A 24,711-nucleotide genomic window follows, 5' to 3' on the forward strand; every position below is an offset into this window, starting at 1 on the left:
AGCAAGGCTGTCTTTCAGATTCAATGGAAAAGTCAAGATCTTTACAGACAAGTAAAGCTAATAGAATTCAACACCACTAGACCAGCTTTGCAACAAATGCTAAAAGAACTCCTTTATGTAGGAAAGAGACCAACAACTTAAAGCAACATTGTACATATATAGACTGCTATACCAAAATCTCATGGGAACAGCAATTCCAAAAACTACAATAGATACACACACAAACAAATAAAAAAACAACCCAAACACACTAAAGATGGTCATCAAATCACAAGAGTGGAGAATAAAAGAGGAAGAGAAGAAAAAGGACCCACCAAACCAAATTCCAAAACACTTAAAATAGTAATAGGAACATACATATCAATAATTACCTGAAATGTTAATGGATTAAATGCTTTAATCAAAAGATATAAACTGGCTGAATGGTTACAAAAACAACACCTCTATATATGCTGTTTACAAGAGATCCACTTCAGACCTAAAGATACACATACAGACTAAAAGTGAGGGGATAGAAAAAGACTTTCAAAAAGAAAGATGGAGTAGCAATACTCATATCAGATAAACTAAACTTTAAAATAAGGATTTTTATAAGGGACAGGCTTCCTTGGTGGATCAGACGGTAAAGAGCCTGCCCACAATGCAGGAGACCTGGGTTTGATTCCTAGATTGGGAAGATCTGCTGGAGAAGGGAATGACACACTCCAGTATTCTTGCCTGGAGAATTCCATGAACAGAGGAGCCTGGAGAGCTAAAGTCCATGGGGTCTCAAAGAGTCAGGCATGACTGAGCAACTAACACACACACACACACACACACACACACACACACACACACACACAGGGACAAAGAAAGACACCATGTAATGATGAAGAGGTCAATCCAACAATAAGATATAACAATTGTAAATATATATGTACCTAACACAGGAGCACTTCAATATATAAGGCAAATACTAAGAGTCATAATTCGGAGAAGGCAATGGCAACGCACTCTGGTACTCTTGCCTGGAAAATCCTGTGGATGGAGGAGCCTGGTAGGCTGCAGTCCAGGGGGTCGCAAAGAGTCAGACATGACTGAGTGACTTCACTTTCAATTTTCACTTTCATGCGTTGGAGAAGGAAATGGCAACCCACTCCAGTGTTCTTGCCTGGAGAATCCTGGGGATGGGGGAGACTGGTGGGCTGCCATCTCTGGGGTCGCACAGAGTCAAACACGACTGAAGCGACTTGGCAGCAGCAAGAGTCATAAAGGGAGAAATTGACAGTAACAAAAATAACATTGGGGGATTTTAACAGTCCAGTTCATCAAGGGATAGCTCATCCAGACAAAAAAATCAGTGAGGAAATACAAGCCTTAAATGACACATTCGACCAGATGGACTTAATTTGTATTTATAGATCATTCCATCCAAAAGCAGAAGAATACACAGTCTTCTCAAAATACACACATAACATTCTCCTGCCTCCAGCATGACTACATGCTAGGCCACGCTTCCCAAAGCAAGCCTTGGGAAATTTAAGAAAATATAAATCATATCAAGCAAACACAACACTACAAGATTAGAAATACATCACCAGAAAAAACTGTAAAAAAGAAAATCAGATGGAGGTTAAACAATATCCTACTAAATAAACAATGTATCACTGAAAAAATCAAAGAGGAAGTAAAAAATATCTAGAAAAAAATGAAAATTAAAACACAACAATCCAAACCTTATGGGATGCAGCAAAAGAAGTTCTAAGAGGGAACTTGATAACAATTCAATCTTACCTCAAGAAGCAAGAAAAATCTCAAGTAAACAACCTAACCTTACACCTAAAACAAATAGAAAAAGAAGAACAAACAAAACCCGAAGTTTGTAGAAGGAAAAAAAATCATAATAATCAGAGCAGAAATAAATGAAATAGTGACAAAGAAAGCAATAGCAAAAATCAGTGAAACTAAATGCTCTTTCTTAAAAGATAAAATTGCAAACTGTTAGCTAGACTCATCAGAAAAAAAAAGGGAGAGAATTCGAATCAATAAAATTAGAAATGAAAATGGAGAAGTTACAACTGACACAACAGAAATACAAAGGCTCATAAGAGACTACTACAAGCAACTTATGACAATAAAATGCACAAAGTGTAAGAAATGGTAAAATTCTTAGAAAGGGACAATTTCCCAACACTGAACCAGGAAGAAATAGAAAACATGAACAGATCAATCACAAGCAGTCTAATTGAAACTGTGATTTTAAAACTCACAAATAACAAAAATTCAGGACCTGCAGGTTACAGAGGTGTATTCTATCAAACACTTAGAGAAGAACTAACACCTATCCTTCTGAAATTGTTCTAAAAAATTGCAGATGAAGAAAAACTCTCAGACATCATCCTATGAGGCCACCCTCACCCTGATACCAAAACCAGAAAAAGATGTCACAAAAAAAGAAAATTACAGGCTAATATCATTGATGAACATAGATGCAAAAACATTCAACGAAATACTAGCAATCCAAACCCCACAATACATTGAAAGTATCATACACCATGATCAATAGGATTTATCCCAGAGATGCAAGTATTTTTCAATATCCACAAATTAATCAATGAGATACACCACCTCAACAAACTGAAGAATAAAGACCATATGACTATTTCAATAAAAAAAATCTAACAAAATTCAGCATCCATTTATGATAAAAGCTTTCCAGGAAGTAGGCATAGAGGGAACATACCTCAACATAGTAAAGGCCATAAAAGACAAACCTGCAGCTAACATCATACTCAACAGTGCAAAGTTGAAAGCATTTCCTCTAAGATCAGGTAAAAATCACTTGCTACTTATATATTCAACATAGTTTTGGAAGTCCCTAGTAATAGTAATCAGAGATGAAATAGAAATGAAAAGAATCCAAATTGGAAAAGAAGTAAAACTGTCACTGTTTGCAGACGATGTTACTATACATAGAAAATTTTACAGATGCTACCAGAAAACTACTAGAGCTTCATCAATGAATTTGGTACAGTGGTAGGTTTCAGAATTAATACATAGAAATCTTTTGTATTTCTATATACTAACAATGAAATATCAGAAAGAGAAATTAAAGAAGAAATCTTATTTACCATCACATCAAAAATAATAAAATACTTAGAAAAGGGCTTCCCTGGTGGTTCAGTTGTAAAGAATCCTCTTGCAGTGCAAGACTTGGGTTCAATCCCTGGGTCAGCAAGATCCCCTGGAAAAGGAAAAGGCAACCCACTCAAATACTCTTGCCTGGGAAATCCCGTGGACAGAGGACCCTGGAGGGCTACAGCCCATTGAGTCACAAAAAAGTTGGATAAGACTTAGCAACTGAACAATGACAATGACAACAACCTAGAAAAAAAACCTGTCTAAGAAGCAAAAGACCTGTAATCTGAAAACTATAAGATACTGATTAAAGAAATCAAAGACTACAGAAGCAAATGGAGAGATATATCATGTTCTTGGATTAGAAGAATCAAGATTGTCAAAATGACTATACTACTGAAAGCAATCTACATATTCAATTCAATCCCTATTAAATTACTGATGGCATTTTTCACAGAACTAGAACAACACATCTTAACATTTGTATGGGGATACAAAAGACTCTGAATAGCCAAAACAATCTTGATAGAAAAACGGAGCTGGAGGAATTGGTCTCCCTGATTTCAGACTATCATAAAAAGCTGTAGTCATCAAAGCAGTATGGTAGTGGCACAAAAATAGAAATATAAATCAATGAAACAGGATAAAATGCTCAGAAATAAACCCACAAACCTATGGTCAACGAATCTATGACAAAGAAGGCAAGAGTATACAGTGGTGGAAAGACAGTCTCTTCAATTGATGGTGCTGAAAACAGGACCAGTTCAGTTCAGTCGCTCAGTTGTGTCTGACTCTTTGCAACCCCATGAACTGCAGCATGCCAGGCCTCCCTGTCCATCATCAACTCCCAGAGTTCACTCAGACTCACGTCCGTCGAGTCAGTGATGCCATCCAGCCATCTCATCCTCGGTCATCCCCTTCTCCTCCTGCCCCCAATCCCTCCCAGCATCAGAGTCTTTTCCAATGAGTCAACTCTTTGCATGAGGTGGCCAAAGTACTGGAGCTTCAGCTTTAGCATCATTCTTTCCAAGGAAATCCCAGGGTTGATCTCCTTCAGAATGGACTGGTTGGGTCTCCTTGCAGTCCAAGGGACTCTCAAGAGTCATCTCCAACACCACAGTTCAAAAGCATCAATTCTCCAGTGCTCAGCCTTCTCCACAGTCCAACTCTCACATCCATACATGACCACAGGAAAAACCATAGCCTTGACTAGATGGACCTTAGTTGGCAAAGTAATGTCTCTGCTTTTAAATATGCTATCTAGGTTGATCATAACTTTTCTTCCAAGGAGTAAGTGTCTTTTAATTTCATGGCTGCAGTCACCATCTGCAGTGAGTTTGGAGCCCAAAAAAATAAAGTCTGACACTGTTTCCACTGTTTCCCCATCTATTTCTCATGAAGTGATGGGACCAGATGCCATGATCTTCGTTTTCTGAATGTTGAGCATTAAGCCAACTTTTTCACTCTCCTCTTTCACTTTCATCAAGAGGTTTTCAGTTCCTTTTCATTTTCTGCCATAAGGGTGGGGTCATCTGCATATCTGAGGTGATTGATATTTCTCCTGGCAATCTTGATTCCAGCTTGTGTTTCTTCCAGTCCAGCGTTTCTCATGATGTACTCTGCATAGAAGTTAAATAACCAGGGTGACAATATACAGCCTTGACATACTCCTTTACCTATTTGGAACCAGTCTGTTGTTCCATGTCCAGTTCTAACTGTTGCTTCCTGACCTGCATACAGATTTCTCAAGAGGCAGGTCAGGTGGTCTGGTATTCCCATCTCTCTCAGAATTTTCCACAGTTTTTTGTGATCCACACAGTCAAAGGCTTTGGCATAGTCAATAAAGCAGAAATAGCTGTTTTTCTGGAACTCTCTTGCTTTTTCCATGATCCAGTGGATGTTGGCAATTTGATCTCTCGTTCCTCTGCCTTTTCTAAAACCAGCTTGAACATCAGGAATTAGAAAGAATGAAATAATGCCATTCGTAGTAACATGGATGGATCTAAAGATTGTTATACTGAGTGAAGTCAGACAGAGAACGAGAAATACTGTATTATATTGCTTATATGCTGTATCTAAAAAGAAATGATACAAATGAACTTAGTTACAAAATAGAAACAGCCTCACAGAATTAGTAAACTTATGGTTACCAGCGGGGAAGGGTCGGGAAGAGGGATAGTTTGAGATTGACATATACACACTGTGCTCTCTCTCTGTATGTATGTGTATACACACACACACACACACACATATATTTATATATATATACACACACACACTGCACAGGCCCTTAGTTGTGGCATGTAGGATCTAACTTCCTGACCAGGGATTGTACCTAGGTCCCCTGCATTGGGAATATGGAGTCTCAGCCTCTGGACCAGCAGGGAATTCACTGTATAATCTTCTATATTAATGTAAAGCTTCAATGGGTAATTATAAAAATTATTTTATTAACAAAATATTCAATAAAATTCACATGGTTAATGGAGTTCGTTATTTTAATACTTAAAAGTAAGTTAAAATAATTATTCAGAATAAAGACAAAAATAAAACAAAAACAAATGGTGCTGAGAGAAGTGGATATACCCTTGAAAACAATGGAATTGGACTCTTCAGTTTCTCTTCAAAATTACTCAAAATTGACCAAAAACTTAAGAAAAAGAACTAAAAATATGAAAAAAAAATTAGAAGAAGATATCCTGGGATATCTTAATTAACTTCGATTTGGCAATAGATTCTTAGGTCTGACACCAAAAGTACAATAACCAAAGAAAAATAGATAAATTGGAGTTCTACAAAATTAAGAATATTTGTGTATCCAAGTAACAAACATTGGTGAGGATGTGGAAAAAAGAGAATCCTCATATACTGTTGGTGGGAATGTAAATTGGTGCAGCCACTGTGGAAAACAGTATGCAGGTTTCTCAAAAAATTTAAAATAGATCTACCATATATATATGACCCAGAATTCCATTCTTTGGTATATAGCTGGGAAAAAAAGTACTAATTCTAAAAGATACATGCCCCCTAATATTCATAGTAGCAGTTTCATAATTGCCAAGGTATAGAAGCAACCTAAGTGTCCATCAACAGATGAACAGAAAAAGAAGAAGTAGTATATATATGCAATAGAATACTTCTCAACTATAAAAAGAATAAAATTTTCCCATTTTCAGAAATATGGAGAGTCCTGGAGGGCATTATGCTAGTGAAATAAATTAGACAGAGAAATACAAATGCTATATGTTATCACTTATATGTGGAATCTAAAATATATAACATAACAAATTAGTGACCATAACAAAAAAAGAAGCAGACTCACAGATATAGAGAACAAACCAGTGGTTACCAGTGAGGTGGGGAAAAGGGCAATACAGGGGTTGGGGGGAGGGAGGTACAAAGTTCTGGATATAAGATAGGTTACAAAATATTGCATGACACATGGAATATTTTGTAATAACCACTAATGGAGTGTAATCTTTAGGAATGTGTAAAATAATAAACAGTTAAAAAAGAGAAAAAGAATTTTTTTTTGAATCAAAGGATACTGTCAAGAAAAAAATACAACCTATAGAATGACTGGAAATATTTGAAAACCCTACATTTGACAAAGGCCGACAGGCCAGCGCACTAAGTGCGGCCGAGAGCTACCCCACGTCCAAAGTCAGGGACAGCGGCCCAGAGTACCAGGCTGCAATGGTGCAGGAACGGCCGGGAGGAGCCACCCCGCGTCCGAGGTCAGGGGCTGCGGCTGAGAGGAGCTACCCCGCGTTCGAGGTCAGTGGCGGTCAGGAGGAGACACCCTGCTCCGAGGTCAGGGCGGCAGCCGGGAGGATCTACCCAGCGTCGGAGGCCAGTGGCGGCGGGGAGGAGACACCCCGCATCTGAGGTCAGAGGCGGCTGGGAGAAGCCACCGGGAGCCCGAGGCCAGGGACGGTGATCCTGAGGAGCCACCCTGAGCCCGAGGCCAGGGGCGACAGCTGGGTGGAACCACCCACGCCTGAGGCCAGGGCCGGCGGCCAGGAGGAACAACCCGAGGAGCAGTGGCTGAGCAGGCACAGGAGGGCCTAGAGGAGCTATCCCACGTTGAAAGTCAGGAACGGGGCGGTAAGAAGATACCCCTCGTCCAAGGTAATGAGCAGCGGCTGTGCTTTGCTGGAGCAGCTGTGAAGAGATACCCCACATCCAAGGTAAGAGAAACCCAAGTAAGATGGTAGATGTTGTAAGAGTGCATCAGAGGGCAGACACACTGAAACCATACTCACAGAAAACTAGTCAATCTAATCACACTAGGACCACAGCCTTGTCTAACTCAATGAAACCAAGCCATGCCTGTGGGCAACCCAAGACGGGTGGGTCGTGGTGGAGAGGTCTGACAGAATGTGGTCCACTGGAGAAGGGAATGGCAAGCCACTTCAGTATTCTTGCCTTGAGAACCCCATGAACAGTATGAAAAGGCAAAACGATAGGATACCAAAAGAGGAACTCCCCAGGTCATTAGGTGCCCAATATGCTACTGGAGATCAGCGGAGAAATAACTCCAGAAAGAATGAAGGGATGGAGCCAAAGCAAAAACAATACCCAGCTGTGGATGTGACTGGTGATAGAATCAAGATGCAATGCTGTAGAGAGCAATATTGCATAGGAACCTGGAATGTCAGGTCCATGAATCAAGGCAAATTGGAAGTGGTCAAACGAAAGATGGCAAGAGTGAACGTCGACATTCTAGGAATCAGCAAACTAAAATGGACTGGAATGGGTGAATTTAACTCAGATGACCATTACATCTACTACTGCGGGCAGGAATCCCTCAGAAGAAATGGAGTAGCCATCATGGTCAACAAAAGAGTCTGAAATGCAGTACTTGGATGCAATCTCAAAAACGACAGAATGATCTCTGTTCATCTCCAAGGCAAACCATTCAATATCACAGTTATCCAGGTCTATGCCCCAACCAGTAACGCTGAAGAAGCTGAAGTTGAACGGTTTTATGAAGACCTACAAGACCTTTTAGAACTAACACCCTCAAAAGATGTCCTTTTCATTATAGGGGACTGGAATGCAAAAGTAGGAAGTCAAGAAACACCTGGAGTAACAGGCAAATTTGGCCTTGGAATGTGGAATGAAGCAGGGCAAAGATTAATACAGTTTTGCCAAAAAATGCACTGGTCATAGCAAACACCCTCTTCCAACAACACAAGAGAAGACTCTACACATGGACATCACCAGATGGTCAACACCGAAATCAGATTGATTATATTCTTTGCAGCCAAAGATGGAGAAGCTCTATACAGTCAACTAAAACAAGACCAGGAGCTGACTGTGGCTCAGATCACGAACTCCTTATTACCAGATTCAGATTAAAATTGAAGAAAATAGGGAAAACCGCTAGACCATTCAGGTATGCCCTAAATCAAATCCCTGATGATTATACAGCGGAAGTGAGAAATAGTTTTAAAGGCCTAGATCTGATAGATAGAGTGCCTGATGAAGTATGGAATGAGGTTTGTGACATTGTACAGGAGACAAGGATCAAGACCATCCCCATGGAAAAGAAATGCAAAAAAGCAAAATGGCTGTCTGGGGAGGCCTTACAAATAGCTGTGAAAAGAAGAGAGGTGAAAAGCAAAGGAGAAAAGGAAAGATATAAGCATCTGAATGCAGAGTTCCAGAGAATAGCAGGAAGAGATAAGAAAGCCTTCTTCAGCGATCAATGCAAAGAAATAGAGGAAAAGAACAGACTGGGAAAGACTAGAGATCTCTTCAAGAAAATTAGAGATACCAAGGGAACACTTCACGCAAAGATGGGCTCGATAAAGGACAGAAATGGTCTGGACCTAACAGAAGCAGAAGATATTGAGAGGAGGTGGCAAGAATACACAGAAGAACTGTACAAAAAAGATCTTCACGACCCAGATAACCACGATGATGTGATCACTAATCTAGAGCCAGACATTTTGGAATGTGAAATCAAGTGGGCCTTAGAAAGCATCACTACAGACAAAGCTAGTGGAGGTGATGGAATTCCAGTCGAGCTGTTTCAAATCCTGAAAGATGATGCTGTGAAAGTGCTGCACTCAGTCTGCCAGCAGATTTGGAAAACTCAGCAGTAGCCACAGGACTGGCAAAGGTCAGTTTTCATTCCAATCCCAAAGAAAGCCAATGCCAAAGAATGCTCAAACTACCGCACAATTGTACTCATCTCACATGCTAGTAAAGTAATGCTCAAAATTCTGCAAGCCAGGCTTCAGCAATACGTGAACCGTGAACTGCCAGATGTTCAAGCTGGTTTTAGAAAAGGCAGAGGAACCAGAGATCAAATTGCCAACATCCGCTGGATCACTGAAAAAGCGAGAGAGTTCCAGAAAAACATCTATTTCTGCTTTATTGACTATGCCAAAGCCTTTGACTGTGGATCACAAAAAACTGTGGAAAATTCTGAGAGAGATGGGAATACCAGACCACCTGACCTGCCTCTAGAGAAATCTGTATGCAGGTCAGGAGGCAACAGTTAGAACTGAATATGGAACAACAGACTGGTTCCAAATAGGAAAAGGAGTGTGTCAAGGATGTATATTGTCACCCTGGTTATTTAACTTCTATGCAGAGTACATCATGAGAAATGCTGGACTGGAAGAAACACAAACTAGAATCAAGATTGCCGGGAGAAATATCAATCACCTCAGATATGCAGATGACACCACCCTTATGGCAGAAAGTGAAGAGGAGCTTAAAAGCCTCTTGATGAAAGTGAAAGAGGAGAGTGAAAAAGTTGGCCTAATGCTCAACATTCAGAAAACGAAGATCATGGCATCTGGTCCCATCACTTTATGGGAAATAGATGGGGAAACAGTGGAAACAGTGTCAGACTTTATTTTTTTGGGCTCCAAACTCACTGCAGATGGTGACTGCAGCCATGAAATTAAAAGACGCTTACTCCTTGGAAGAAAATTTATGACCAATGTAGATAGTCTATTCAAAAGCAGAGACATTACTTTGCCAACTGAGGTCCGTGTAGTCGAGGCTCTAGTTTTTCCAGTGGTCATGTGTGGATGTGAGAGTTGGACTGTGAAGAAGGCTGAGCGCCAAAGAATTGATGCTTTTGAACTGTGGTGTTGGAGATGACTCTTGAGAGTCCCTTGGACTGCAAGGAGACCCAACCAGTCCATTCTGAAGGAGATCAACCCTGGGATTTCTTTGGAAGGAATGATGCTAAAGCTGAAGCTCCAGTACTTTGGCCACCTCATGCAAAGAGTTGACTCATTGGAAAAGACTCTGATGCTGGGAGGGATTCGGGGCAGGAGGAGAAGGGGTTGACCAAGGATGAGATGGCCGGATGGCATCACGGACTTGATGGACGTGAGTCTGAGTTAACTCCGGGAGATGGTGATGGACAGGGAGCCCTGGTGTGCTGTGATTCATGGTGTCGCAAAGAGTCAGACAGGACTGAGCAACTGAACTGAACTGATAATAAGCTTTTACAACTCAGAAAATAAAAGATAACCCAATTAAAAGATGAGCAAAAAAACTGAATGAACATCTCTCTAAAAAGATATACAAGTGACCAATAAACACATGAAAACATGCTCCACATCATTAGTCATTATGGAAATGCAAATTGAAACACAATGAAATGCTAGTTCATACACAGTAAAAGTGAAAGTGAAGTCACTCAGTCGTGTCCGACTCTTTGTGGCCCCATGGATTGCAGCCCACCAGGCTCCTCTGTCCTTGGGATTCTCCAGGCAAGAATACTGGAGTGGGTTGCCATTTCCTTCCCCAGAGGATCTTCCCAACCCAGGGATTGAACCCAGGTCTCCTGCATGGCAGGCAGACAGTTTAACCTCTGAGCCACCAGGGAAGCATACACAGTAGGATGGCTATAATAAAGATAAGAAGTGTTGACAGGATATTAAAGAATTGATACCCTCATATATTGCTGGTATATATGTTAAATATTGTAGGTATTTTGGAAAACTTTTCAGTTGTTCCTCAGAAAGTTAAACATAGCATGATCATGTGATTCAGCAATTTCATTCTTATATATATACCCAGAACTGAAAAGTGGTAATCAAAGAAATAGTTGTAGACAAATGTTCATAGTAACACTATTTACATTAGTAAAAGTTGAAAACATTCCATATGTCCATCCACTGATGAAGGATAAACAAAATGTAAATCCATATAGTGGGTTATTATTCACCCATAAAAGGAATGAAATGTTAATATGTACCATTAATATTAATGGTATAAGAAAGATGAACCTCAAATACTTTATGGTGAGTGAAAGAAGCCAGTCACAAAAGTCCATATATGATTTCATTTATATGTGAAATGTTCAGAACAGGTCACAATAATAAAGGTGAGGTAATTTATAGTTGTCAGAGACTAGGGGAAGGGGAAATAAAGAGTGAAGAAAATATTTATCTAATACAAAATAATGCAGTAGAAGAGAAATAGAAACAAAAAAGACATGGGACATATAGAAAACAAAAAGTAAAATGGCAGAAGTGAATCCAACTACATCAAAGTTAACATTAAATGCAAATAGATTAAGCAATCCAATCAAAGGAGTTTTCCAGGTCAGACAAGAAAAAAGAACCTACTATTTACTGCCTACAATAGATCCAATAGATTCAAAGACCCAAATAGGTTGAGAATAAAGAACAGAAAAAGCTATATCATGGAAAGAGCAGTGAAAAGAAACCTGGAGTGGCTTTAAAACAAACAAAAAACTGTTACTAAGATAAAGAGAGACATTCCATAATGATAAACAGGTCAATACATTGGGAAAATAATATAAATTTATATGTAGTTAACAAGAAAGTTACAAAATACATGAAGCAACCAGTGACAGAAATGAAGGACAAAATGTACAATTTATTGATATTATTTGGGGTTTTCAATACAACACTTTCAAAAATGTATAGAACAATTGACAGAATATCAACAAGGAAATAGAAGAATTTAACAACAGTGTAGACCAACTAGACATTACAGATATCTACAGAACAACAATAGAACTCAACAACGATAGAAAAACCCTTCTCATGGACAAAGAACACGCCCCAAGAATACAAAGAAGGGCATAAAATAAATTTCAGTGCATTTTAAGGAACTGAAATTATACAGTCTATGTTCTTCAACCACAATGGTATGAAATTAGAAATCAACACAACCATCTGGGTACTAAACAACACATCCCTAAGTAACCAATGAACAAAAGGAGAAATCACAAAGGAAATTAGACTATACTTTGAGATGAGTGGAAATGAATATACAACATAAAACTAATAGGATTGAATGAAAGCAGTGTGATTAGAGGAAAATTTGTACCTGAAAACACTTATAAAAGAAGAAAGATTTCAAGTTAGTAACCTCACCTTCCACCTTAAGACACTGGAAAGAGAAGAGTAAAATAGCCTAAAGCAAGAAAAAGAAAGAAAATGATAAATATTACAGGGAAAATTAGTGAAATAGAAAATAGAAAATTAATATGGAATATCAATAACAACAAAAGTTGGTTCTTCAAAAAGATCAACTAAATTGACAAACTTTCAGCTAGACTTAGCAATTAAAGGAGAGAATAAAATCAGAATAAAACTGAAGATGTGACTGCCAACATTACAGAAATAAAATAATTATATGAGAATGTTATAAACTGTATTTCAACAAGTTAATAACTTATATGAAGTGGACAAATTACTAGAAAGTCAGAATGCACCTAAGCTGACTCAAGGGAAAAATAGAAATAGACCCATAAAAACTAAAGAGATTGAATAAGAAATTGAAAACTATCCATAAAGAAAAGCCTATGCCCATATGGCTTCTCTGGTGAATTCCACTAAACCTTTAAATTGGAACTAGTATCAATATTTACAAACTGTTCCAAAATATAAAAGAGCTAATCCTTCCAAATTCATTCTATGAGGCCATTATTGTCCTGATACAGAAACAAGACAAAGGGATCTCAAACAAAGAAAAACTATAGATGAACATTCCATATAAATACAGAGAAAAACATCTTTGAAACAGTAGTAGCAAGCTGAATCCACAAACATTAAAAAGATAATAAACCATGACTAGTGGGGATCAATATAATACATCACACAAATTGAATGAAGGATAAAAAACTACATGATCATCTCAACTGATGCAGATAAAGCATTTGATAAAATCCAGCATTCTTGCATGATTAAAAAAAAAACCCACACACTCAGCAAACTTAAGAGAAGTAAACTTCCTCAACCTGACAAAGGGTGTCTACAAAAAATCCACAGCTTCTATCATATTTAATGCTGAAAGAAAGAATGTGTTCTAGCTAAAACTAGGAACAGTGATATATGTCAGTATTCTTGCCTTGAGAACCCAGCTGTGGATGTGACTGGTGATAGAAGCAAGGTCCAATGCTGTAGAGAGCAATATTGCATAGGAACCTGGAATGTCAGGTCCATGAATCAAGGCAAATTGGAAGTGGTCAAACAAGAGATGGCAAGAGTGAACGTCGACATTCTAGGAATCAGCAAACTAAAATGGACTGGAATGGGTGAATTTAACTCAGATGACCATTACATCTACTACTGCGGGCAGGAATCCCTCAGAAGAAATGGAGTAGCTATCATGGTCAACAAAAGAGTCTGAAATGCAGTACTTGGATGCAATCTCAAAAACGACAGAATGATCTCTGTTCATCTCCAAGGCAAACCATTCAATATCACAGTTATCCAGGTCTATGCCCCAACCAGTAACGCTGAAGAAGCTGAAGTTGAACAGTTTTATGAAGACCTACAAGACCTTTTAGAACTAACACCCTCAAAAGATGTCCTTTTCATTATAGGGGACTGGAATGCAAAAGTAGGAAGTCAAGAAACAACCTGGAGTAACAGGCAAATTTGGCCTTGGAATGTGAAATGAAGCAGGGCAAAGACTAATAGAGTTTTGCCAAAAAATGCACTGGTCATAGCAAACACCCTCTTCCAACAACACAAGAGAAGACTCTACACATGGACATCACCAGATGGTCAACACCGAAATCAGATTGATTATATTCTTTGCAGCCAAAGATGGAGAAGCTCTATACAGTCAACTAAAACAAGACCAGGAGCTGACTGTGGCTCAGATCACGAACTCCTTATTACCAGATTCAGATTAAAATTGAAGAAAATAGGGAAAACCGCTAGACCATTCAGGTATGCCCTAAATCAAATCCCTGATGATTATACAGCGGAAGTGAGAAATAGTTTTAAAGGCCTAGACCTGATAGATAGAGTGCCTGATGAAGTATGGAATGAGGTTTGTGACATTGTACAGGAGACAGGGATCAAGACCATCCCCATGGAAAAGAAATGCAAAAAAGCAAAATGGCTGTCTGGGGAGGCCTTACAAATAGCTGTGAAAAGAAGAGAGGTGAAAAGCAAAGGAGAAAAGGAAAGATATAAGCATCTGAATGCAGAGTTCCAGAGAATAGCAAGAAGAGATAAGAAAGCCTTCTTCAGCGATCAATGCAAAGAAATAGAGGAAAAGAACAGACTGGGAAAGACTAGAGATCTCTTCAAGAAAATTAGAGATACCAAAGGAACACTTCACGCAAAGATGGGCTCAATAAAGGACAGAAATGGTCTGGACCTAACAGAAGCAGAAGATATTAAGAGGAGGTGGCAAGAATACACAGAAGAACTGTACAAAAAAGATCTTCACGACTCAGATAACCATGATGATGTGATCACTCATCTAGAGCCAGACATCTTGGAATGTGAAATCAAGTGGGCCTTAGAAAGCATCACTACAGACAAAGCTAGTGGAGGTGATGGAATTCCAGTTGAGCTGTTTCAAATCCTGAAAGATGATGCTGTGAAAGTGCTGCACTCAGTCTGCCAGCAGATTTGGAAAACTCAGCAGTGGCCACAGGACTGGCAAAGGTCAGTTTTCATTCCAATCCCAAAGAAAGCCAATGCCAAAGAATGCTCAAACTACCGCACAATTGTACTCATCTCACATGCTAGTAAAGTAATGCTCAAAATTCTGCAAGCCAGGCTTCAGCAATACGTGAACCGTGAACTGCCAGATGTTCAAGCTGGTTTTAGAAAAGGCAGAGGAACCAGAGATCAAATTGCCAACATCTGCTGGATCATGGAAAAAGCAAGAGAGTTCCAGAAAAACATCTATTTCTGCTTTATTGACTATGCCAAAGCCTTTGACTGTGTGGATCACAAAAAACTGTGGAAAATTCTGAGAGAGATGGGAATACCAGACCACCTGACCTGCCTCTAGAGAAATCTGTATGCAGGTCAGGAAGCAACAGTTAGAACTGGACATGGAACAACAGACTGGTTCCAAATAGGAAAAGGAGTGTGTCAAGGCTGTATATTGTCACCCTGCTTATTTAACTTCTATGCAGAGTACATCATGAGAAACGCTGGTATGGAAGAAAAACAAACTAGAATCAAGATTGCTGGGAGAAATATCAATCACCTCAGATATGCAGATGACACCACCCTTATGGCAGAAAGTGAAGAGGAGCTTAAAAGCCTCTTGATGAAAGTGAAAGAGGAGAGTGAAAAAGTTGGCTTAAAGCTCAACATTCAGAAAATGAAGATCATGGCATCTGGTCCCATCACTTTATGGGAAATAGATGGGGAAACAGTGGAAACAGTGTCAGACTTTATTTTTTTGGCCTCCAAACTCACTGCAGATGGTGACTGCAGCCATGAAATTAAAAGACGCTTACTCCTTGGAAGAAAAGTTAATGACCAACCTAGATAGTATATTGAAAAGCAGAGACGTTACTTTGCTGACTAAGGTCCATCTAGTCAAGGCTATGGTTTTTCCTGTGGTCATGTATGGATGTGAGAGTTGGACTGTGGAGAAGGCTGAGCACTGGAGAATTGATGCTTTTGAACTGTGGTGTTGGAGATGACTCTTGAGAGTCCCTTGGACTGCAAGGAGATCCAACCAGTCCATTCTAAAGGAGATCAGCCCTGGGATTTCTTTGGAAGGAATGATGCTAAAGCTGAAACTCCAGTACTTTGGCCACCTCATGCGAAGAGTTGACTCATTGGAAAAGACTCTGATGCTGGGAGGGATTGGGGGCAGGAGGAGAAGGGGACAACCAAGGATGAGATGGCTGGATGGCATCACTGACTCGATGGACATGAGTCTGAGTGAACTCCGGGAGATGGTGATGGACAGGGAGGCCTGGCATGCTGTGATTCATGGCGTCGCAAAGAGTTGGACAGGACTGACTGACCGAACTGAACTTTTATTCAACATTTTATTCTGGGTTCTTGGCAATGCAGTTAGACAAGAAAAAGAATCTAAAGGTATCCAGAGTGGAAAAGAAAGGTAAAACTATTTATAGATTTCATGATTTTATATTTGGAATATTAAAATAAGAATCCAATAAAAACATATTAGAAATAATAAAGAATTTAACAATGTTCAGTTCAGTTCAGTAGCTCAGTCATGTCCAACTCTTTGCAACCCCATGAACTGCAGCAGGCCAGGCCTCCCTGTCCATCACGAAATGTTACAAAATACAAAAATCAACATACAAAATTAATTATAAAATACAAAAGAAAATTCTATTTACAATGATATAATAAAATATTTAGGATTTTTTTTTGTAACATAAGAAAAATAGTCAGTTTAATAATTACAACAATTAAGCATGTCTAGTCAAGGGCAGGACACCAGCGGGGGCATTTGTGGAGCATCCCCATGGCTGTAAACGGGGTCCTTGAGTGCCCTATAGAATCACGGGCACGGGCACTGGGGGCCCTCGGGGAGTTCCCAACAATGGCCCAACCTGCTGCAGAGAACGTCTCCCGGCCGCATAAGGCTCCAGTATGTCCCCTCTCGCCTGGGTGAGGACATGGCTCCGTCTCCTCGTTTATGGAAGGTGGTGGCAGAGGTGACTCCAGCAGGCAGACAACACCTTCCTGACATCCCTTGGGACCCCGAGCCCCTCAAACGTCCCACAGACACACGGTTGCAGTCCACTAAGAACAGGGCAGGTTTGCAGAAAGAACCACTCAGATGCATGGTCTCTGCTCCTTAAAAACCTTAGTAAAACCCTGGGACCCAGGAAGGATGTGTTACACAAGCATGTCAACAGCCACCCCTCGGGAGAAGGGGTGATGAGAACACACGTGTGTCCCCTCGGTGCTAAAGTTAACAGTTAAGGCAGGTTCTGTGGGTGCCCCATCGGGGTGTGGGCGGCAATACCACCTGTCACAAAGTGCTAGAGAGTCAGGTGATGAAGTGGTTCCTGAGTTAGAATTTGCTTGAGACAGCAAACTTCAGTACATTCGATTGGACTGTTTCCCACTGAGAGGTCTCACGCATCACCAAAGGGCCTACTGTGAAAACAGGGCTTACAAAACACCCCAAGGACTATTTTTTCTAGCCCTACCACTAACCAACAAAATAAAATGCTAAGCACAAGAAGTCTGCAGTTCTTTGGATCACAGACATTCTGACTGGTGTGAAGTGGTACCTCCTTGTGATTTTGATTTGCATTTCTCTAATAATGAGTGATGTTGAGCATCTTTTCATGTGTTTGTTAGCCATCTGTATATCTTCTTTGGAGAAATGTCTATTTAGTTTTTCGGCCCATTTTTTTTGATTGGGTCATTTATTTTTCTGGAATTGAGCTGCATAAGTTGCTTGTATATTTTTGAGATTAGTTGTTTGTCAGTTGTTTCATTTGCTATTATTTTCTCCCATTTAGAAGGCTGTCTTTTCACCTTGCTTATATTTTCTTTTGTTGTGCAGAAGCTTTTAATTTTAATTAGATCCCATTTGTTTATTTTTGCTTTTATTTCCAGAATTCTGGGAGGTGGATCATAGAGGATCCCGCTTTAATTTATGTCGGAGAGTGTTTTGCCTATGTTCTCCTCTAGGAGTTGTATAGTTTCTGGTCTTACATTTAGATCTTTAATCCATTTTGAGTTTATTTTCGTGTGTGGTGTTAGAAAGTGATCTAGTTTCATTTTTTTACAAGTGGTTGACCAGTTTTCCCAGCACCACTTGTTAAAGAGATTGTCTTTACTCCATTGTATATTCTTGCCTCCTTTGTCAAAGATAAGGTGTCCATATGTGTGTGGATTTATCTCTGGGCTTTCTATTTTGTTCCGTTGATCTATATTTCTGTCTTTGTGCCAGTACCATACTGTCTTGATGACTGTGGCTTTGTAGTAGAGCCTAAAGTCAGGCAAGTTGATTCCTCCAGTTCCATTCTTCTTTCTCAAGATCTGCAAGCAATAAATGCTGGAGAGGGTGTGGAGAAAAGGGAACCCTCCTACACTGTTGGTGGGAATGCAAACTAGTACAGCCACTATGGAAAACAGTGTAGAGATTCCTTAAAAAATTGCAAATAGAACCGCCATATGACCCAGCAATCCCACTGCTGGGCATACACACTGAGGAAACCAGAATTGAAAGAGACACATGTACCCCGATGTTCATCGCAGCACTGTTTATAATAGCCAGGACATGGAAACAACCTAGATGTCCATCAGCAGATGAATGGATAAGAAAGCTGTGGTACATATACACAATGGAGTATTACTCAGCCATTAAAAAGAATACATTTGAATCAGTACTGATGAGATGGATGAAACTGGAGCCAATTATACAAAGTGAAGTAAGCCAGAAAGAAAAACACCAATACAGTATACTAACACATATATATGGAATTTAGAAAGATGGCAATGATGACCCTGTATGCAAGACAGCAAAAAAGACACAGATGTATATAGCGGTCTTTTGGACTCAGAGGGAGAGGGTGAGGGTGGGATGATTTGGGAGAATGGCATTGAAACATGTATACTATCATGTAAGAATCAAATCACCAGTCTATGTCCGATGCAGGATACAGCATGCTTGGGGCTGGTGCACGGGGATGACCCAGAGGGATGTTGTGGGGAGGGAGGTGGGAGGGGGGTTCATGTTTGGGATCGCATGTACACCCGTGGTGGATTCATGTCAATGTATGGCAAAACCAATACAGTATTGTAAAGTAAAATAAAGTAAAAAAAAAAAAAAAAGAAGTCTGCAGTTCCCATTACAAGGTCAAGTGTCATCATAGTTAATGTCGGCCCCCGGACACACCCACTGAGTAGGGAGCCTGAGGGCGGGGCGCAGGCGGGGACCACAGGCACCCAGACCTGCAACTGCTCAGAACTCATGGACGTCTGCCAGCCCGACGCAGTGAGAGAAGCGCAGGTCAGAGTTGCATCTAATGCCACGTGGGACACCCAAGACATCCCTGATCCAGGAGCTGGGGCTTGGGCTTTTAAAGATACTACACTTATCCTTTACATGTTCATCTCACTTTACAAACGACCTCTTCAGAAGAGTGGGGCAGAGGAGCAGGTTCCATGAACTGGCTGGACCCCGGGCTGGGCTCCAGGCCCCGAGGACAGGCTCCCTCCCCCGGGCCCTGGCCATCTGGATTCAACATGGGGTGGGGTGGGGGAGGGTCCTCGTCTTAACCCCGACTCCTTGGGGAATCTCAGGCATGTTCTATTGCTGTACTTTTACAGAAACAGTGCAGACACTGCCTTCTCAGTGAGCATGGAAGGCCTGCCCACCGCCTCCGATGGGACAGAGTGCCCACCTGCACCTGGCAGCATGTCCTCACAGGCTGCAGCAATATGCAATAAATAACACACTTTATTTACAAGCTCCAGTGAGCTCTCTCCTTCTGGGAGGACAGGACAGTACACCTGGCCAACTTACCAGACCAGCCCCCACTCCAGGCACTCTCCACCACACACGTGCTCACATGAGGCAGACATGCACATACCTGTCACGGGACCCAGTGGCAGCAGATGTGGTTCCTCGTATTCAGGGCTGAGGCCCAGACCCCTGGGTTCAGGCTAAGTGAGGCACATGGCAACTGTAACCCTGGTCTACCAGGAGACTGGGGTGGGAAGATGGGGCCTCTGCAGGTCTAACCAGGTGAGCTGCAGGCAGACACTGTGGGAAGTGTTTCTGGAGCACTGTGGGGGGTGGGGTGGGGGTCGGGGAAGCAGAGCATGCACCCTCAGAAACACTTGTGTGTCTCCAGCCTCTGGTCCCCACGAATGGTGAGCAAGAGACCCAGGGAGCAGGACCAGAGAGGTTAGTGGAAGGGGACTGCAGCCCAGGAGTCAGTCCAGACAGAACCACCATCGTATGCATTCAGAATGGGGCATTTACAGGGAACGTATACATAATATTTACACATGTTCACTCAGAGCCTGCAAGTCCAGATGCCGTCACTGCACTTATTGTAAAACTAGGTACTGGATGTGGAGGGGGAGACATGCAGTCTGGCCTTAGCGCCTGTACCTCACAGCCGCCCCAGGCTGCACGTCTCCACACGCAGAAAGCAGTGGCTGTGCAGCCCCTCCCTGCAGCCTTGAGTGTCACGGGCCGGGGTTGCGGGGCTCCAGCTCGGTCTCATAACCAGTCTTAATGAAGCACCAGCACGCCCCTCAGAGATTCATCTCATCCCAAGCAGGGTCGTTCAGGTTCTTGAGAACCTTCTTCACCAGTTTCTCCAGGTCTTTGCAGGCTCTCTGCTTCTCCTCCAGGGACTTCTTCATCTTCTTCTTGTCCTGTCGTAACTCCTGGACTTCATCTTCTAGCACGTACACGGTGTCAATGAGACTCTTTTCTTCTGTCACTGTCTGACCATTACTTTTAGTTTCTTCAACTATTATTTTCTCTTCTTCTGGAAGCAAAACTTGTGGAGCAGATTCTTTGTATGAACTTGAGTTGAATGTCTGCCATGTCTTGGCGCTGGTGCAGTAAGCCTTGATGACCTTCAGGATCTGGGCATCCTCCTCCAGGGCAGCTGTGCTTTTCCTCAGTGCGAACTCCTTGTCTGAAGGTTTCCACTCCGGCCTACGCTTGGGGAGCAGCTTCTTCATGGTCTTGGAACTCTTACTCAGGTCCTCTTTGTAGCAGAGGGCAGCCAAGGGCGGCAGGTGGGGGTGCGGGTCACAAACAGGTCAGGCTCCAGGGCTTGGGTGTCTTTGGAGGCTCTAGGGGCCCCCTGTTGATTGATGGTGGTGTGTGGAGTGCAGTGGTGGGAGGGGTGGGGCCGCATGTGGTAGGCAGGCGTCAGCAGCATAGGCTTGCTGTCCACATGCTTGCTGGACCGGGTGATGGAGTGGGAAGCAAGGGTATGAGACAGCACAGAGTGAGGCTTGATGGTGGGGTTTCCCACCAGGGTGATCTTCGTCTGCTTCTGCAGATGGTCCACCCACTCGTGGAGGTCCTGCTGGTTGTTTCAGGACACCAAGATCCACTCGATCATGCTCCCTGATATTTCAAACGCATTTCTATGATTTTCACTGTCCTCAAGATTTGTGATTGTCATTCCTGTCATTGGTAGCTTTCCTTGATATATAAAACCACTCATCCTAGGACTGACAGATGACATTAGCAAAATATTTGGAAAGAGTAGAAGATAGCTTTCATTCTTTTCCTCACTGCCAGCACACTGGATCAGGACCTGGGACATGTAAACAATGCTGCCCAGGGTCTTGATGTTGTTGCCCTCCCAGCTCCGGATGGCCCCTGTCAGGATCTGCAGCTCCAACTCCTTCCTCTTCCACACCTCCTGACACTGCACTGAATGGTTTTTGAAGGCAGTCATGGATTCCTGAATATCTTGTCTGTCTGGGTGATAAACCTCCATGTGTCTCTCCAGCTCCTTGAGCAGCACAGGGTACTTGTCCAGGCACATGTGGACAGTGCTGCCAGTGGTTAGCATGAGAATCCCTGGGCTGCTGGTACCAGGAGCCAGCATGGAGAATCCTGCCCATGGCAAAGGTCATGAGGAAGGGGGCCTGACAAAACTCATAGGCGAGATCAGGCCTCAGGGGTCCCCCCTGGATTTTCTCGAGCATCTACTCCCAGAACCAAAATCTGTCTGCTTTACTATATTATGCTTTCCACCTACTCTTCTGACATTACAGGGGGGCTGTCTCCCCAGCATATTTTTCTGGAAAAAGTTAATTTAGAGCTTTTAGATAATAAGTCTCCTGGGCATAATAAGAGTGTTTCAATCCAAAAACCCCTCTGATAGCTTTCTAGCCTCCTGCCAGACTCTTACAGCTGCGCATGTGATTGTTTGCGGCCTCCCAACCACAAGAGGCACAAGAAGCTTAAAACATCCTAGGAATGTAGGGGCTTCCAAGGAGTCAAAATCATTAGAATAGGACTGATTAAGGGTTTCATTTGTTGAGCCAATACTTGCTGCCAAGTTTTCATATCTTTTATTTGTAGATATAGTTGGTATATAGAAAAAACAGGTAGTAGCCCTGGTATTAGCAACATTAGATCTTTGAGTTAAGTACTTTCTTTGTTATAACCCACTGCACCTTTGTTCTACAGGAACGTAACTTTATTTAGTACTTTGAGGGTGATGCAGATTAAAGAAAAAACACTTCAAGGGAAAATGAGTTTTCTGGTTGATAGACATTTATCTAGGAAAAGAGCCATAAAAATGTTAACAGGCCCCCTGGCCAGAAGATGATGTAAAACCACCTGAGACCTTTTGTATACGGGAAGGTAGGCAGAAAGAAAGCCTGGTCTCAATAAGGGTCAAGACTGCTGCCCTTGCATAACTCTGCATACTCCATTATTTCTTTATGTAGAACTTGGGGTATATAAGCTGCTTTTGAAAATAAAGTTGTGGGTCTGGCACTGATGCTTGGCTCTCCCATGTCGTTCTTTTCTCCCTTTTCTGGCTGAATTCCCATCTGGAGCGCGGAGGCTCACCATGTATACTTATTTGTCCTGGCTTCTAAGACCCACACGAGAGGGAGCCTAGGGTGGGCCACCCTCTGCTATTCAAGCGGGTGCTGGTGGCCTACGTAGATGGTGCAAACCCCTTGTCTCAGAGTTTTATTGGTTCTCCGCGTAAACCAAGTTATTCAGCCTCTTTTCTCCACTAATTTTCCTGCTACATTATTCTTTCCTAATCTCTCTTTGTATCTCTAATAAATAAGTCTCTCCTCACCAACTCCATCCCTGCTTCGAATTCCCTGGATCCACTGGGGCTGGACCCCGGCATGCTGGCACCCTTCATCTCTATGAACTCTCCCAGCTCCTCACTGTGCTCCGTGAGAATGCTGACCGTGGATGGTGGTTGGCACAGTACGCCAGGTACAGGGTCTTTGTTTGTGGCATCAGGCTGAGGAAGCAGGCCCCAACCCTCTGTTGGGTCTCTGGCATCTTGGTGCATTCTTCTAAAGACTATACAAGCATTTGCTGGAAAAAAACATATTTCTTCAGATTTCCCATTAAATATGAAGTGTTTGCTGAACTTAACTTCTCACTGGTCTGCAGGGGCCATAGGTAGATTGAAAGCAGTTTGAAGTTCTTTAGAATATTCATTTTCTTTTTCCAAACTATTCTGTAGCACCACATTGTAACAGCTTTTGTTAATGACAGTCGTATCAAATCCTTTGGGAGGGCTCTTCAAGATTCCAGGTAAGTAGTTGCTGGAGAACCAGCCAGTCCTGCCGTTGTGTGTGCCCTCCCACCAGCCCCTGTCCTCCACCCACGTGATGTGGATGATATCTCCTTTTGTGAAGGACAGCTTGTCTTCATTCTTCTGCTGGAAGTTAAACTTGGCTCTGATGACCAGCTGATTGTTGCTATTATCGCTCATATCCAAACTACACTACTGGCCCTGGAACAACTGTTAAGTCCTACCATGAAGGCTGCGGTCCCAGGGAGTCAGAAGACTTGATCTGGTGGGAGGAGGGCCAGGCGCACATGAAGTCGCTCCCCAGGCTGATGTCTGCTGTTACTTTATTCAGCGTCACTAAGGAGCTGAGGACCTTGTTGAAATTCTGCCCCTGAAACAAATAATTTGCATCAGATGTCTCCAGCTGCAGGGACACCTGGCAGCCTCGCAGGAACTCATGAATGTTGCTCAGGCACTCACCCTTGCTCCGGGGCTCCGGGTAGACCTGCAACACCAAGCACAGGTGCTGAGCACTGTGCATAGGTCACAGGCACGCCCAGAGGTGAGCCCGACGTGGCCCTCTGCAGGCATACCCGCCCCTCATGTGACCAAGGCGGGTGGCCCTGGTGGCCTGGAGTGACCCTGGCCGCCCCTCAGAGCCTGCACACTCGGCCACTGCCTCTCCTCATATTTAAGATCAATTTAACAAAAAAGTGCAAAACTTTTGAAAAAGGGGTCAAAGATAACAGCATAGGAAGACCCTGAGCTTGCCTCCTCATATATAGAGCAATTCCTGCTAAAGAACAACTAATTGGCTGATTGAACTGCTACTGCAAAGAGAAGCATAACATAGAAATGGGTAGAAGAGATGGGAACATGGAATCTGCAAGGACACACCCCTGATGTGGAGATAGGGAGGGATATTGCTGAGGAGTCAGAGGTAGGGAGGGTAGGGAGGGATATTGCTGAGGAGTCAGAGCACAGACTCACCCACCTTGAGACACAGTGAAAAAAACAGCAATTTAAAAGTCATCTAGACTATAAATAAAGGAAATCTACTCATTAACCCTAGAGCTTTGGGTTAATGGGCAGGAAATTGGAGGTCTCACCAGGGTTGGAGTTAT

General features: G+C 42.1%; 1 pseudogene; it reads right to left on the reverse strand.

The window, feature by feature from the left end:
* Positions 1–20,597: 20,597 nt before the first annotated feature.
* Positions 20,598–24,086, reverse strand: LOC138071175 (rho guanine nucleotide exchange factor 7-like; annotated as a pseudogene).
* Between the last annotated feature and the right edge of the window lie 625 nt (positions 24,087–24,711).

This window comes from Capricornis sumatraensis, chromosome X, assembly GCF_032405125.1.
Source record: "Capricornis sumatraensis isolate serow.1 chromosome X, serow.2, whole genome shotgun sequence".
Taxonomy (NCBI): domain Eukaryota; kingdom Metazoa; phylum Chordata; class Mammalia; order Artiodactyla; family Bovidae; genus Capricornis; species Capricornis sumatraensis.